Source organism: Schistocerca americana, chromosome X (assembly GCF_021461395.2).
Source record: "Schistocerca americana isolate TAMUIC-IGC-003095 chromosome X, iqSchAmer2.1, whole genome shotgun sequence".
In the NCBI taxonomy this organism is placed as follows: domain Eukaryota; kingdom Metazoa; phylum Arthropoda; class Insecta; order Orthoptera; family Acrididae; genus Schistocerca; species Schistocerca americana.
In genome coordinates, this window is record NC_060130.1 from 422,095,681 (window position 1) to 422,111,191 (window position 15,511).

The window sequence follows — 15,511 nt, forward strand, 5'->3', positions numbered from 1 at the left end:
ACTGTGTTAGTTCATACCCCTGCCACCAGAGAGCGCTGCTGTGACGTTATTCAAAATGGCGGATTTTGGCGGGGGAAAATAGGCCAACTGGGCTACCTCCACTAACCTAACCCCCAGAAAATTGGCGTGAAATTTAAATTTTGGCGGGAAAATAGGTCAATTGTGCTATGTCCACTAACCTAACCCCTACCCCCTAGAAAATGGCGACAAGTTCGAATTCCAACATGATAATGCACCACACCGCTGTTATTTCTACTAAGAAAGGAAAATCGCAGGAAAATAGCACACTTGGCCTACCTCCACTAACCTAAGTCACCCGACCGCCACCATTTGCTACGAACTGGCACCAACTTTAAATTTTTTGCCGTAAACAAAATTCAATTCCCATATGTCTACTAAGCTAACAAAATGGCGCGAAAGAACCTCAGTCACCAGACTGCCACCACCTCCTAAGGATTTGTGGGAAAAGGACGTGGACATAAGACTTTATTTAAACATTTCCATACAGGTGTGTTCAACACAAGGTCAGGACTCCAAATGACTTAGTACATATCATCGCCACCAGAGAGTGCCGCCTTGACGTCATCCTAGATGGCGTCCGTGACGTCGATCAAGATGGTTGCACCCAGTGCATCCACGACGTAGTGTAAGATTATACACTTGGCCTACCTCCACTAACCTAACCCCCTCCCCAAGAAAAATTGCGCGAAGTTCAAATTCCAGCATGATAATGGCAGGAAAACTGGACTTGCCTTTATTATTATTTAAACAATATCATGCAGGTGTGTTCACCACTAGGTCAGGACTCCAATTGGCTTAGTTCAAATCGTCGCCAGCAGAGGAGGCTAACCCTGGTGGCGCCGCCAGCCTGCGAGCGAGCGGGCGCCTCACCCCACCTCACAGCCATTGGTAGCGGTCCGCGTGCTCCAGCACACGCTCCGACTGTGTGGGTCCAGTGGCGTAAACATGTTTTACTCGTTCGAACCTATCCATTCTGACGTCACAACGGTAGGTTGTCAGTTCACCACGTGTATTCGGCCCTCCCACACGTTTCGCGCCAAAATTGTTCACCCGAGAGTGGAATCTTCCCCAACATCACACAACCGCCGGTCCACCACATGGCTTGCTCGACAAAGAACGCTCTCGCTAAGTTAACTGGCACAAGATCGTCTGCTCTCTCTCTCTCTCTCTCTCGCATGCGCGAGTTATAACAGGACACGCGCCGCGTTTCATATATGTTTCATATATGTATGAAAAACGTGTTCAACTACCTACTTTCAACTACTTTTCAAGGACCAGACCACCACCTATTCCTAGCAACCGTCGCCGAGTGTGAAATCTACCAGTAAACAAAGCTCACTTGCGTTTTCGCTACCAACGTACGAAAATTGTTGCAAACGAAGCTCACAACCAGCACCACTAACCTAAGTCGCCAGACCGCCATCTCTTCCTAGGGGCAGGTGGTAAAAGGACTCACCCCGCACTAGGCTGATGGAGGGAGGAAGGAGTGTACTTTATTTATTTTCGAGCAATTTATTTAGGGATGTAATACATTTACCACAGAACACACGCTCTGACATGTCCCACAGCATACAGACCTGCAAACTACTCCTACATAACTCATCTATAAGGCTCTACACACACTCTTGCTAATTGTAAACCGCCAAAAATAATGCATTGCACAGCCTACAGACATGCGAACCACTCCTAAATCTACGTCCATATAGCCAAACAACTCGTAAATTGTCAAAAATAATAATCCATCTAAAAGACTCTGCTTGCTAATTGTCAACTGTCGAAATCATACACCAGCCTTTATTTAAATAATTAGAGGCAGCACCACCACCAAGTGTATTCGCCACTGAGTCCATAGCCCAACTGACTTAGTTCATATCGATGCCGCTAGAGGACGCTGTAGTGACGCAAGTACCGTAATCTAAGATGGCGCCACCTAGTGTGTTCACCACGAGGTCTAGTACCCAGTATCAACAGCAGAGAACGCTATCGTCATTTTCGTGACGTAAACCAAGATGGTGAGGGTAAACGAATCACTCTGCTCTGCTCTGCAGGGGGGAGTAGTGATTGACAGCACTCTATTTATTTTTAAAACAACTTATTTAACCATACAGTATATCTATCACACTATCACAAAATACCCACCCAGATGTGTCCCGGGCCATGTTGCACAGCCCACAGACACGCACCCAACTCATAATTTCATTGCAGACAATAGCAAACTGCTCCTAAATAATTCTTCACACTGATGTGTAGATACGCTCATTACTCGTGAAGTATCCAAATAACGCATAGCAGAGCCTACAGATCCGCTCGCAAAATAATGCAGCAGATGTGTGCACACACCCTCCACTCCACCCTGTCCACAGGATCGCGAAGTCACGCATCCGTCAGATGTCAGACTGCGCAAAGCCCCTGCTTGGCTTCCGCAAGCATGAGTTGGTGGCACCCCTTTCATACGTAACACAAGAGAAATTCCTATCCGCTAGATACCAATGACCACGCGATCGCACACTCAGCCGATGGAACCGTCAACTGTCAAACCATGCACAGGCCCCCCGCCCCCGTCCCACAAGCGGACCCATCTCATTCATACTTCATTTCTCCGAAATTGCTATCCAAATACGTCTTCACCTAGACGCCTATCGGAAGGGGGAGACGACGTATTTACAGAGCGCAAACGCTACAATCTCATTCGCGACCATTTGCGGTCGACGCGCCTGTGAGCTGTCAAAGCAAACACAGACGTCTGTCCAGGACCGCGATCCATGACAACCCCAAACCGCGGCCGCCGAACGCAGGTGAAAGTCTGCTCTATGCGGTCAGCGTTATATCAACGTAGCATAATTCCAAAGCGCAGCCTCCATGAGCTAGACACATCATAGCAGCACATGTCTTTACCGCCTATGACACAATAGCACACTGCGCATTGCTCCTGCCACGACATTACACAGCCCTTTGACTAAACATAACTACACATCCCTGCTCTCGCCTCGTAGCTTGACTAGCCATCTAAAACCCTCTCAATATTATTCTTAGTTTACAACGTTTCTTATTTATTTTTTATTTTTGAAAATAAGATCTAATTTACTTCTACCACTGCATCTAACCTCATACCCTTCCCACCCTCAACATATGCAAACGTCCTCAACCCTATCTTGACGCTCATATATCACCCCACAAACCATGTCCATCAATCAATCTACCATTCTCATTCCCTCTTTTCGTATTACAAACGTCACTTCTGCTAAACACCAATCAACTCATCTTTCTCGCACTTTCAACAGTAAAACTAATTTTACACACATCCCTAAATACTAAACGCAATTAAAGTCCCAAATTTTTATACAGACCATCAAACACGTACCACACTCACAGCAATATTCAAAGCCTGGAGCATATTTACCACCTGCAACTTGAATTAAATATTATTACCATTGCCGCAACATTCTGCCAGCGGTCAATTTAGACCTAATTTCCGCTCTTAACTGTTGTCACTAGTGGTCGAATATCACTATCTATAGATCGCATAAATTTCCACATAAGAAAATCTTGTGCAATTATCTATGTCCTCAAGCTACACCCCCCTCATGATAGCATACAAACTCGTCTTCTCTAGTCATTATGCTACGTAAGCAAAACAACTTTTATCAGCCACATGTCTCAATTACTATCCCCGATAATGAATATCTGACCAGCATGTCTAATGCCCGTGAAGACATCATCGACATGGGCTTGTGTTCTGTAAACATCATCACAATTGATTGAACAACAAGGAAAACGCGAATTCGCTCGTCTTCGATGTTCTAATGCCTCACTCCTTCCATCATGCATTACACTTCATCCATTCAACATACACATTCATTCGCGCCGCCGTTTAGAGACTCCTATATCCAAACACATAGCATCGATCAAGAACTATCACTTGCTCTTATCTAATAACTCATCTATCAGGTGTGGGAACAAGGTCACCCTTTTCTTTCTTTCTTTCTTTCTTTCAGCAGACGCCATTTTCAACAGCAGACAGCTATTTTTACATTGATAGCTAAATTGCGCCATCAACTTAACATCTCCAATTGCCATACATATCTTCAAATACCTAATCATTCTTACTCAATTACACAGCGTTCCCGCTGAGGACATGAGCTTCAATATTACAGTTCTTAATCCAATAACCACCAAAACAACTACTAAATGCTTAAACTATATTTCATGTATAACGCTCACAGCTCGTCGAGAAGAAAAATTCAATCAATGAAGACTCTTTTCATATAGAAATCGCTTACGAACTACCATCAAATCCAACTATCACATATCCCATTGCACCTTACAAAGCGAGCGGCCGATCGCCGGCGGCGGCATGTCAAAGCCACATATCTGTTCATCTAAATATCCGTCCACTCACCCTCAGGACCATCATGCTGAAGTGGACTATCTCTATACCTGCTCTCCAGCGATTGTCTAACGACATACAGTGTACAAATGGATTCCTGAATAGCCCAGATCTCTTTGTTCCTCTGCATCTCCAACGGGACATGTAAACTGTGTCTTCCCCAGCCAGCGAACCCGGTGTCATTCACGCTTCGCTAACAATTTTTCCACTCACAAATCTTAAACACTCGCATAGATAAAAGTCTATCCACTCCTGCCAAAATTCACTTAATAATAAAAAAGCATTCTCCCTGTCTAAGCATAGATGAGTATGCATTTAGAACAAACAGACAAACATAATTCCAAGCAAAGTCATACAGAAGATAAAAAAGTCCTCAATTTCCGTTATCCAACATTTTTGTAGCTGTCCTAATGATACAGTCGTAGATTAATCGCGTCATCCACTCGCCTATTCCTTCGACACATGCTTTCACAGAACTTGTTCAACTTACAGAATTTTTCTGGTAAGAGTTTTCCATAGTTTTATTCTCACTGCTTTTTATTCTACCTCTTCATTACGTAACTTTTATATTTCCCTAATCTCATCGTCATGCAGTAGCCTGACATGTAGATGCTCTCAGTTTATTGTTTAGTCATCTTCCACAGTTCACATTTGACTGCCGTATAATGCTGCCCACCTGTGGTATCGGCTCCTGACGCCTAATTCCTTGCCACAAATGGAGGCCATGTACTCACACAGTACACACAGGCTTCGCCGCGGATACAGCGTGGGCAACAACCGTAATGCAGACCAATATGCTTCCATAGCGTACGCAAGCTCCCAATAGGAGTGGAGCCATGGGCGAGTCATGCCCCTAGCCACCAGCACATCCCATGCCGTCACATCCGCTAACCGACGTTTCAACTGGGAGCTCATCACACCTTTGGTCTTCTGTGTGTCAGCGTCAAGCTCAAGAGCTGTACGCATCATCAGAAGCTAAAACGAACTTTTGAAAACGTTATTTGGTTTTCTCTGTGGTGACCGTATGGTGTTACGTACACTGAGGTAACAAAAGTCATGGGATAGCGATATGCACATACACAGATGGAGAGAAGGCGGTAGTATCACGTACACAAGGTGTAAAAGTGCAGTTTATTAGCGTAGTTGTCATTTTGTACTCAAATGATTCATAGGAAAAGGTTTCCGACGTGATTATGGCTGGACAACGGGAATTAACAGACGCTGTACGCAGAATAGTAGTTGGAGCTAGAAGCATGGGACATCCTATTTCGGAAATAGTTAGGGAATTCAATATACCGAGATCCACATGTCAGGAGTGTACCGATAATACCACATTTCAGGCATTACCTCTTATCACACACAACGCAGTGGCCATTGGCCTCCACTTAACAACCGAAAGTAGAGGTGTTTATATAGAATTGCCAGAATTAACAGACAAGCGACACTACGTATCCGTTAGGAAACTGCGGCGAAATTTGCCATTAAGGGCTATGGCAGCAGACGACCGACGCGAATGCCTTTGTGAACAGAACGATATCGTCTGCAGTGCCTCTCTTGGGCTCGTGACGATATCGGTTGGACTCTACACGACCGGAAAACCGTGGCCGGGTCAGGTGAGTCCCAATTCCAGTTGGTAAGAGCTGATTTTAGGGTTCACGTATGGTGCAGACTCCATGAAGCCATGGACCCTAATTGTCCACAAGGCACTGTCGAAGCTAGTGGTGGCTCCATAATGGTGTTTACATGGAAGGGACAGGGCCCTCTGGTCAAACTGAATTGATAGTTGACTGGACAACACTTATGTACGGCTATAGAGGCAGCATAGCTCAATATTTCTGCAGGGAACTTCCAACGACTTCCTGAGTCTATGTCATGTCATGTTGCAAGGTATGTGCTAAGGTCTGATCAGGGTAGCTTCAGAAAATAGTCGGTAGTTGCCAACTGCAAGGTGGAACGAGTATAATATTTTTGAGTAGGAGGTTCTTTGATGGTTAAGAGAGCCGGGCGCGCGCAGTAAAAAACCGAGAGTCGAAGGTAGGTGCCTGGAGGAAGCAGACATGTGCAGACAGCTTTAAGGGAGGAGATGCAGGTAGGTGCCCGGAAGAAGCAGACGTGTGGTGACAGCGTTTAGGCAGGTCAGTGCCCCTTACAAAACTTTAGCACGTAAATGAGAGAAGATATATAACCATTTCAAATTGGTTTTTGTTAGATAATGTTCAAAGTTAGGATTTGTATGTCCAACGTTTGACGCAGTAAGCGTTTTGTAAAATTTTTTGTAAGAGTGATTCGTACTACGAAAATGTTTGAAATGGTAGCTTTTGTGTATGACTTAAAATTTTAACAATGTGTATATTGAGATCAACATTGTGTTTAAATCTAACAGCCTGAATCATAATCCACATCCTTTACTTGTATTGAATATGAAAATGAGCAGTAAACTACAGTTACCCACCAATGAAAGAACCAAGTAAACATCAGGGCCAAAAGTTAATTTTCCAGTACCATCTTACTGCCATTGCACAAAAGGCATTATTCTCTTAAACTTGATTGCTGAGTCTAATACATGTTGCATTTCCGGCAAAATTGAGGAGTACAAGAAACAAGTTTACAGATGCAGTCAGATGCAGGTTTGCTGAATAATTAATTGAGAACAATCTTATCACTGATACTTTCACAGAATAAAAGGATACAATTTTGGTTAGATGCTTTCAATATTCCTGCACATATTAGGACGTATCCCATGACTTTCGTCATCTGGTGGTCCACTTAACGCCCCCCCCCCCCCCCAACCCATTCCCATCACCCCAACCCCTCTGACAAAGGCCAGGTGACCTATGTATAAAATGGCGGGAATCCAGGTTTTTGCAGGAAATTAAAAAAAAAAAAAAATAGCTCAATTGCGCTAGCGTGTTTCTTGTGGAAGGAGGGTGTTTGGCCCAAGTATGTATTGGGGGGAAATTCAAAATGGAGTATTGTAATGCTTGCTGACTTGTAATACTGGCAGCGGCTCTATGATGTCACAGTCTGAGACTTTGGATACGAGCACCAGCCTAATTACCACGTCATAATGCAAGATGTTTAACCAGGAATATAAGATGGTGACCAGGGCATACTGACCAAGACTTGAGATACTGGCACTGGCTGTATGATGTCACAATCCAGCTCAGACCTGTTGGATTATTTACAACAGTGTGGAAATCTCACCTAGATTTGAGATACTGACTCAGTCCTACTACAAGCTACTATTATTCACTGAGAAGTGTATGATCACTGCATTCTCTTAAGTTGGAATGTGTCCTTATTTAAGCAATCACCGGTGAGGACTCCCTGCCCCCACGCCTCCTCGCTGATGCTGTCGCCTCCGCTGTTGTCCCCGCGGTCAGCAGACATCGCGCCGCCTGCGGGAGCACAGCCAGTCCAGCCCACAACCACTGGACACAGCGCCTCAATACACTGGGGCAGCTGCACCGCTTCGGCTGAATGACTGGTTCGCACCATTACCGCAGCCCTGCTGTGGCATTACCATTGCGCAGCCAGTCACAGAAGAGTTGTCACCCGCCTGAGGGCAGTCAGGAAACTCTACAACTGACATGGCGCATGACGTTACACTGATGGCGTCGTTCTTAACACCACGCCACTGGCCGTGCACGTTGGTCGCCAGCCCCTACCACGTGAAGCCACCCCGCGCTCTAACTGTGGCGTAACGTCATTCCACTCGCATTGACGACCACTGCTATGTTCTAGAGACACCCCCACTAAACTGCGCAGATCAGGGCGCGTGAGCAACCTGACAAGTATTCATGTGATTAGAAAGTCTGACGTGTCGTAATCTGTCAGCTCGACTTAGGTTTCGAGACAGAGGATATTCATATAAACCTGCTAGGTACTGCCACATACTTGCACCATGCAGTCTGCTTTTAGGTAGTAACTAGCTTGCTATATATGTAGTCGATATGATTTTCTCTTCCGCAATACTCACTCAACAGGAATTTCAGCGCAATTTGTAGCAGACCTACACAGAAATTTTACTTCTCTGGAATCCAAACAAATATTCCACATCACTGACAAATTCTAGCGACACCGCAGCAAGAAAATTCGTCCTGAACACTGAAATGTGCTGATCAAAGACTATATTGATTCAAAGCTAGTAGAACTCAGTCAGCGAATAAAGAAGCTTGGAGATGGAAATCGTACATTAATAGCATTTCTGTTAGACCCTCATCCACCTAAAATGTCATTGAAGTCATGTAGCTGGTGCAGAGTGACCAGTTTAGTCATTGATCCCATACGGACTTATGGTAACATGTCATTTCAATACATGCACAGAATTTTCTTTCCTAGCAAAGATCCAACACTGTATTGCGAAATAAATATATATAAAATCAAAAAGTAATGATTTCAGTTTTCAATGAGCGATCGGCGGGGTAAAATGACCATAATGAAACCTCAGGCTCCACCTAACAGTCAACATCAGGTAAGCATCATCAGTGTTCTTGTGTATATTAACAGGCATAGTGTACTGTGGGTCTGTGACTTAACTCGTTTTATTCCTCCATTTTCAGACGATGTTATGGAGTATCCTCTAACGAAAACGTCTCAGAAGGAGCACATATTCATTTTCAGTACGCATTTCATCCTAAGTTCAAGTCGCTGTACACCTCTTAATGTTGGAGTGCTGTTTCATCATGAATTTAGTCCCTCGACGATTTTCGAAAATCCATGTTATTGTGGCAAAATACAAGACTTGAAGCGCTCAACAAAAGTATCAAGGAGGCAAATACTTATCCTCAAAACTTTCTGAGGTTAATCAACGAATTAACTGCAAGGGTTTATGTAATCATAAAGAAGATAAGCAAGTTAACTGCACAGCTGAAAAGAAAACAAATGGAATTGTTTATAAGTTGAACACTGTTCCCAGGTCTGCTTAGTATATAACAACACACCGACAAAACATAAAGTTATTGAAGCACGTAAGGCTATTCAAGAGAAAATTCAATTGCTGATGTTTGGACGTTTGGGAAGGGATCAATCACTCAAAGACACAATTAGGACTGTAACAGAAAATCTTGAGTGGTTTTTTACACTTAAAGAAAAGGGAGAAGAAGAAGATGCTATTGATGATTTCATTAAACATTACAGTGATAGTTGCATAGACAGAACTTATGGTGTAGGCAGGGAAAACTATATGTGCTGGGTACCCAACCTATAAGTTTAACCAAGAATGCAATATAGATTGGAGCCAAAGAATTCGAAATAACTTCAGATTTACTGAATCAAATATTTTTAAAACTTCGAAACCAGACCGCTATTCACCAAAAGATGTTGAAAATTATGGTCAGATATTACATATGATGGAGGTATATTAAAAAACCAGTGAAGTAGGGGTGAAATGTACCAACACCTTGAAATACAAAACCATTATTAAATATTCGTTAGCAGACATACCTGGCATTGCAATTATGCACATTCAGATTAAGAATGTTAGCAACAGCTAGCCAAAATACATCCATTACAACGACCCCAAAGAAATAGTTGAATGATTATGCTTGCTCGCAGCATCGCCTGCAGCTGGAAATACAGCACATTCGAATGGAATTATTTCATTAATTTCCGAGGTTAGAGTAAGAGATATCGTTGAATAATAATCATGGAGAAAATTGTTCAAGAACTTCATAAACTGGCATGCAGGACTTTCCCGTGTAGGCAGGTTTTAAGTCAAGTTTTGAATGACTTATGGCAGGCAGATCTTGTAGGTATGAGACAATATTAATGGGAGAGTAATGGTTTTAAATAATTTTAGTTGCCATTGATACATACTCGAAATTTTCTTGCGCTCTACTGTAAAAACAAAGACAGAGAAGGCTATTGCACGTGTGTTTGAAGAATTGTTAGAGACAGGAACCAACTGCACTCCACACAATCTACAAACAGATCATGGTTGTGAGTTCTATAATATGTGTTTCAAGATGATAATGGAATGGTATGGAATACATCCATACTCGACGTTATTTCAGATAAAACCATGTGTTGTGGAGTGTTTTAACTGAACTATGAAAGGAAAAATGTGGATGCATTTTAACCTTCGTAGTTCTCCCCAATGGACTGATACCCTCCCACAAATCATCAACATGTGCAACTGATCTGTCCACTGAGCAAAACAAGCCAAGTCAACTGGTGTAGGTGATAATGAGCTTCTAAATAATGTTTACAGTCGTATTAAAATGGTAGGTCCACTCAAACAGAAATTTAATATAGGTGGTTTCCTATGTATTTCAAAATACAAGACAGTATTTAAGAAATCATACCTCCCAAAATGTACAATCGTGATATGTACAGTTTCCAAGGAGCAACATATAAATCCAAGAACTTACTTCTTAAAAGACAGCAGCAGTAGTGAAACTGTTGGTAGTTTTTACACAAAAGAATTAGAGGAGCAGTGAACCAGATGTCTTCCTCGTAGAATGTGTCGTAAGGCATCAGGAGAAAAATGCTCTTGCTAAATGGTTAGGATTCCCTTTAGTGCATAGCAGTTGGGTGGATGATACCAGTTTGCTATACAACAAGGAAAACAAACCTCAGACAGCATAGTAGCATAACATGCATGATAGGAAACATATCAGCATAGGTAGTGGTATCTTTGATAATCCGCCAGTTGAGCTTCATATCCCTACATATAACTTCTGTGAACCTGGAGCTAAGCTTGCCAAATGACTTGTACATGGTGACAAACGGATCAGTCTTTTAGGCAAGGTCTGCAGAGTTTATGACATAAACTAAATGACAAATATGGATCTACAAGGATGTCATGCTGCATATAGAATATTAACTGACAAAGTCCAGGAAATATGTTCGAGAAGCGATATAGTTAGTGGTCAGTGTATTGCCCCACTTTTAGTAGATAAAGCAATGCATACAAAACTTAATTTGAGTATGGGGTTAAATTTCACTCAGGTTATGAAAGCCGCACGCTACCCGCTGAAGAACAAGAAGAATGAGAAGAAGGGTAAATTGGGGTGTTCGAAAAACGTATTCAGTTATCGTTGGCTGTAGCTAAAAGAAACTCAAAACGAAAGCAGGTTAAAACACCGAGAGTCCTACCACTAGCAAGCACGTCATTTGAATTTCTTCCATTCTTAATTCCTGTCTTGCGTGAGGTCAAAAATCGGTAGTTGGCTCCCTGGCCAGTGGTGTGGAAGCTATGGCCAGAACAGTGAAAAACGTGGAAAACGCACAACAGCAACTTGACCGAGACAAAAAGTATAATACATTTATCGAATCTGTGACTATTGGAAATGGACTACACGATCAGAATATACAAATTAAAATTGTGCAGTCCAGGTGAGTTTTGAACTCATGACTCTACATGCAATAGTTTAGTATCATAGCCACTACACCAAATTGCTAATCAGTTTCTTTGGTGACAATATAATGAATATGAATTCTAAATTTAGATGCTATGGAAGGTCTTGGAACTCGGTGGCCTTTTACATGTTGGCCACATTCTTTTGAATGTTCTGTAGAGTTCCAAAATGCTGTTTTAAGACTTTTTCATTTTTGGGAAAAGAAAAAAAGTCGCAAGGGCTCAGGTTAGGTGAATAGGGGGCTGTGAAAAAATAGGAATGATTGTTATGGTCAAAAATTCTGTGATGGAAGTGGCCATGTGACATGGAGTGCTTTCACGATGCAGTGTCCACTTAAACACTTGCTTGACAGTTTGTCCTTACAAGATGGTTGTTGATGTTGAAGGTCTCCCTGGGCGAGGTTCATCTTCAACATGTTCTTGGCCTTCCAAAAACGAGTTCTGCCAGCGAAACATTTATGTTGTTACTAAAGGTCTGTTTCAACCTCTCACCGGTCACACTAGCGGGTTCCCCAAGTTTAACACAAAACTTAATGTCATATTGTAGCTCTAAATTCAATTGTTCCATTTTCGTAACACACAACAAAAATACAACTTCACTGATGGCGCTCTCAGAAATAACGTAATGGCTGTACAGAGTTAAAACTAGAACTGAACATCTGGAAGGAACGAACACACTGGTCTACACAAGCAGAGCAACACAGCGTTGCCAGATCGCTCGCAGTGTTGTCAATCTCATTACTTCTCTCACACACCTCATATGCATATACCTGTACGAAATGAATCCTGCCTACTACTACACTGTGCCAGGGAATTCGAGGGATGCTATGTTGAAAAGACACATTTCAGCACTGGACTCGTGGCTGATGTTGACATGCCGTTGTTTTTCGAACGTGGGATTTGTGGCGGACTTTGTCAATGTGTCCATAGGCACCCCAAGGCAAATAACAGGTGAATACATGTATGTAGATTTAAGCAACTCATATGGGGAAGCCATGCGACAATCTCTACTTGTTGAATAGTATTGGTGGCTATCTCATAAGGAATGCACCAGATTGGGTAAAAAGGTCAAAATGTGCAGGCAGATTGTGAAACGGAGTACATTTTAGAGTTGGATTTAATGTAGCCTATAAGTTTACGTGACAAACACAGTGATTTGCCACTGTGACAAAAGCGCCAAGTTCCAGAAAATGAGGAAAATGGTCCCCACCCCAAGCTGATGACAACGCTGGAGCGTAAAACCAGGTATTCACAGTGATCTCCATCAATGTCTCAAGTTGAGGTTGCAACTGAGTAGAGTCTTCCGCGCTATTTCCTTCAAGCAGCCTCTCTGGCTGAAGGAACACATTGATTTAAATACCGAAAAGAGTGCTCTCACGACGTGGGCAGTTGAGAAAGACTTTGCAAACATATGAACAATGCAGTTTTCAGAAAAACCATACAAAATGCCAGAGGACACTGTGAAATTCACTTAGTTACCAGTTGAAAGGGATGTTTTGGCTCAGAAGATTATATTGCCAGGCCAAATTTTAAATGAGCCACAATCTTCTACAAAGATTTCGTTGCTCTGGTGCTGACTAACGTTTCGGTAGATTTCACAAAACCTGTTTATGACGATATTGGACCTGTTCAAATTGCATGTTTATCAGTTCCCGTTCACTTTAGTGAAAACTCACATTGAAAACCAAAAGCTACTTTATATGCATACTGACAGCTTCTTCTGTGGGTTGAAGTGTCGTGATCCGTATGAAGTAATGAAGCGCTGTCATAGTGCATTTGATGTGTCCAGTTATGGGCCAGTAACAGAGGCCAATGGTGGAAAAACCTTTTTGTTGAAAATACCTTATTCTTATTTTTTTAGGGTGGGAAATCCAAATATGATACTTAAAAAACTGTATCACCCACCATTTCTTCACATTTTACAGTTAAATTTATTAAATTAAGCTATTTTTTAAAGAACTGAACAACTTTTATATAGAATGAGATTTTCACTCTGCAGCAGAGTGTGCGCTGATATGAAACTTCCTGGCAGATTAAAACTGTGTGCCCGACCGAGACTCGAACTCGGGACCTTTGCCTTTCGCGGGCAAGTGCTCTACGATCTGAGCTACCGAAGCACGACTCACGCCCGGTCTCACAGCTTTACTTCTGCCAGTATCTCGTCTCCTACCTTCCAAACTTTACAGAAGCTCTCCTGCGAACCTTGCAGAACTAGCACCCCTGAAAGAAAGGATATCAAGGTTCGCAGGAGAGGTTCTGTAAAGTTTGGAAGGTAGAAGACGAGATACTGGCAGAAGTAAAGCTGTGAGACAGGGCGTGAGTCGTGCTTCGGTAGCTCAGATGGTAGAGCACTTGCCCGCGAAAGGCAAAGGTCCCGAGTTCGAGTCTCGGTCAGGCACACAGTTTTAATCTGCCAGTAAGTTTCATATCAGCGCACACTCCGCTGCAGAGTGAAAATCTCATTCTGGAAACATCCCCCAGGCTGTGGCTAAGCCACGTCTCCGCAATATCCATTCTTTCAGGAGTGCTAGTTCTGCAAGGTTCGCAGGAGAGCTTCTGTAAAGTTTGGAAGGTAGGAGACGAGATACTGGCAGAAGTAAAGCTGTGAGACCGGGAGTGAGTCGTGCTTTGGTAGCTCAGATGGTAGAGCACTTGCCCGCGAAAGGCAAAGGTCCCGAATTCGAGTCTCGGTCAGGCCAACAGTTTTAACCTGCCAGGAAGTTTCAACTTTTATATAGTTCAAAAAATAATTTAAAAAGGAGGTTTAATAAATGCAGACGACATTGTTAGCACTGCTGAAAAACATTTCCTGGCAAAAAAATGTCGAGTCTATTTTTGTGTTAAGAGATGGTGTTATGTTTACTGTCAACCTAACCTCACTTTCCCATTACCTATACATGTGCTGAGTACAATGTCTAATCGTGGTTGTAAAAACTCTGCTGAAAGTCTTTGCTATATATGTGGTGAATTTGTGATTAAAAAAGACCAAAGAAACATTACACACTTTGTGAAAAAGGTTTATCCATCATATTTTGAATCTAAATTAGGTGATCAAGTGGACGCTGCATAAGGTATGTTATGTGTGCGTTGAAGATCTCAGAAAATGGTCTAAAAAGGGGAAAAAGGCTTTAGATTTGCTGTTCCTATGATATGGAGCGAGCCAAGAAATCATTTCGATGATTGCTACTTCTGCAGTTTTGACATTACTGGTCATAATTAGAAAAACAAGAAGGTAAGTAAGCTACCCTAACCCTCTGTCCACCATCCGACCAGCAGGGTAAACTGCAGATTCGCTGGTTCCTGATCCACAAGATGATTTAAATTCTATTCCAAAAGAAGTATTTCGTAAAGTATGATCTGATTTAGATGAACCAGATGATAACGAATTCCACTGTAATACAGGAAGTCTAGAGCCCAAATTGTTTACTCAGACAGAGCTTAACGATTTGGTTAGGGATCTGGGCTTAATGAAAGAAAAGCTGAATTGCTTGGCTCTAGATTAAAAGAAAGAACTTATTGGCAGTTGGAATCAGCATATACATGTATAGAAAGAGAGAGCAGCAATTTTCCAAGTTTTTTCAACAAGAAGGTGATTTAATGAACTGCTCAGACAGTCCTAGTCTGATGAATGAGTTTGGTACTGAATACAAAAAGGAAGACTGGAGGGTGTTTATTGATTCATCTAAAACTAGTTTAAAGGCTGTTTTACTACACAATGGTATCATGTATGCATCTATACCTGT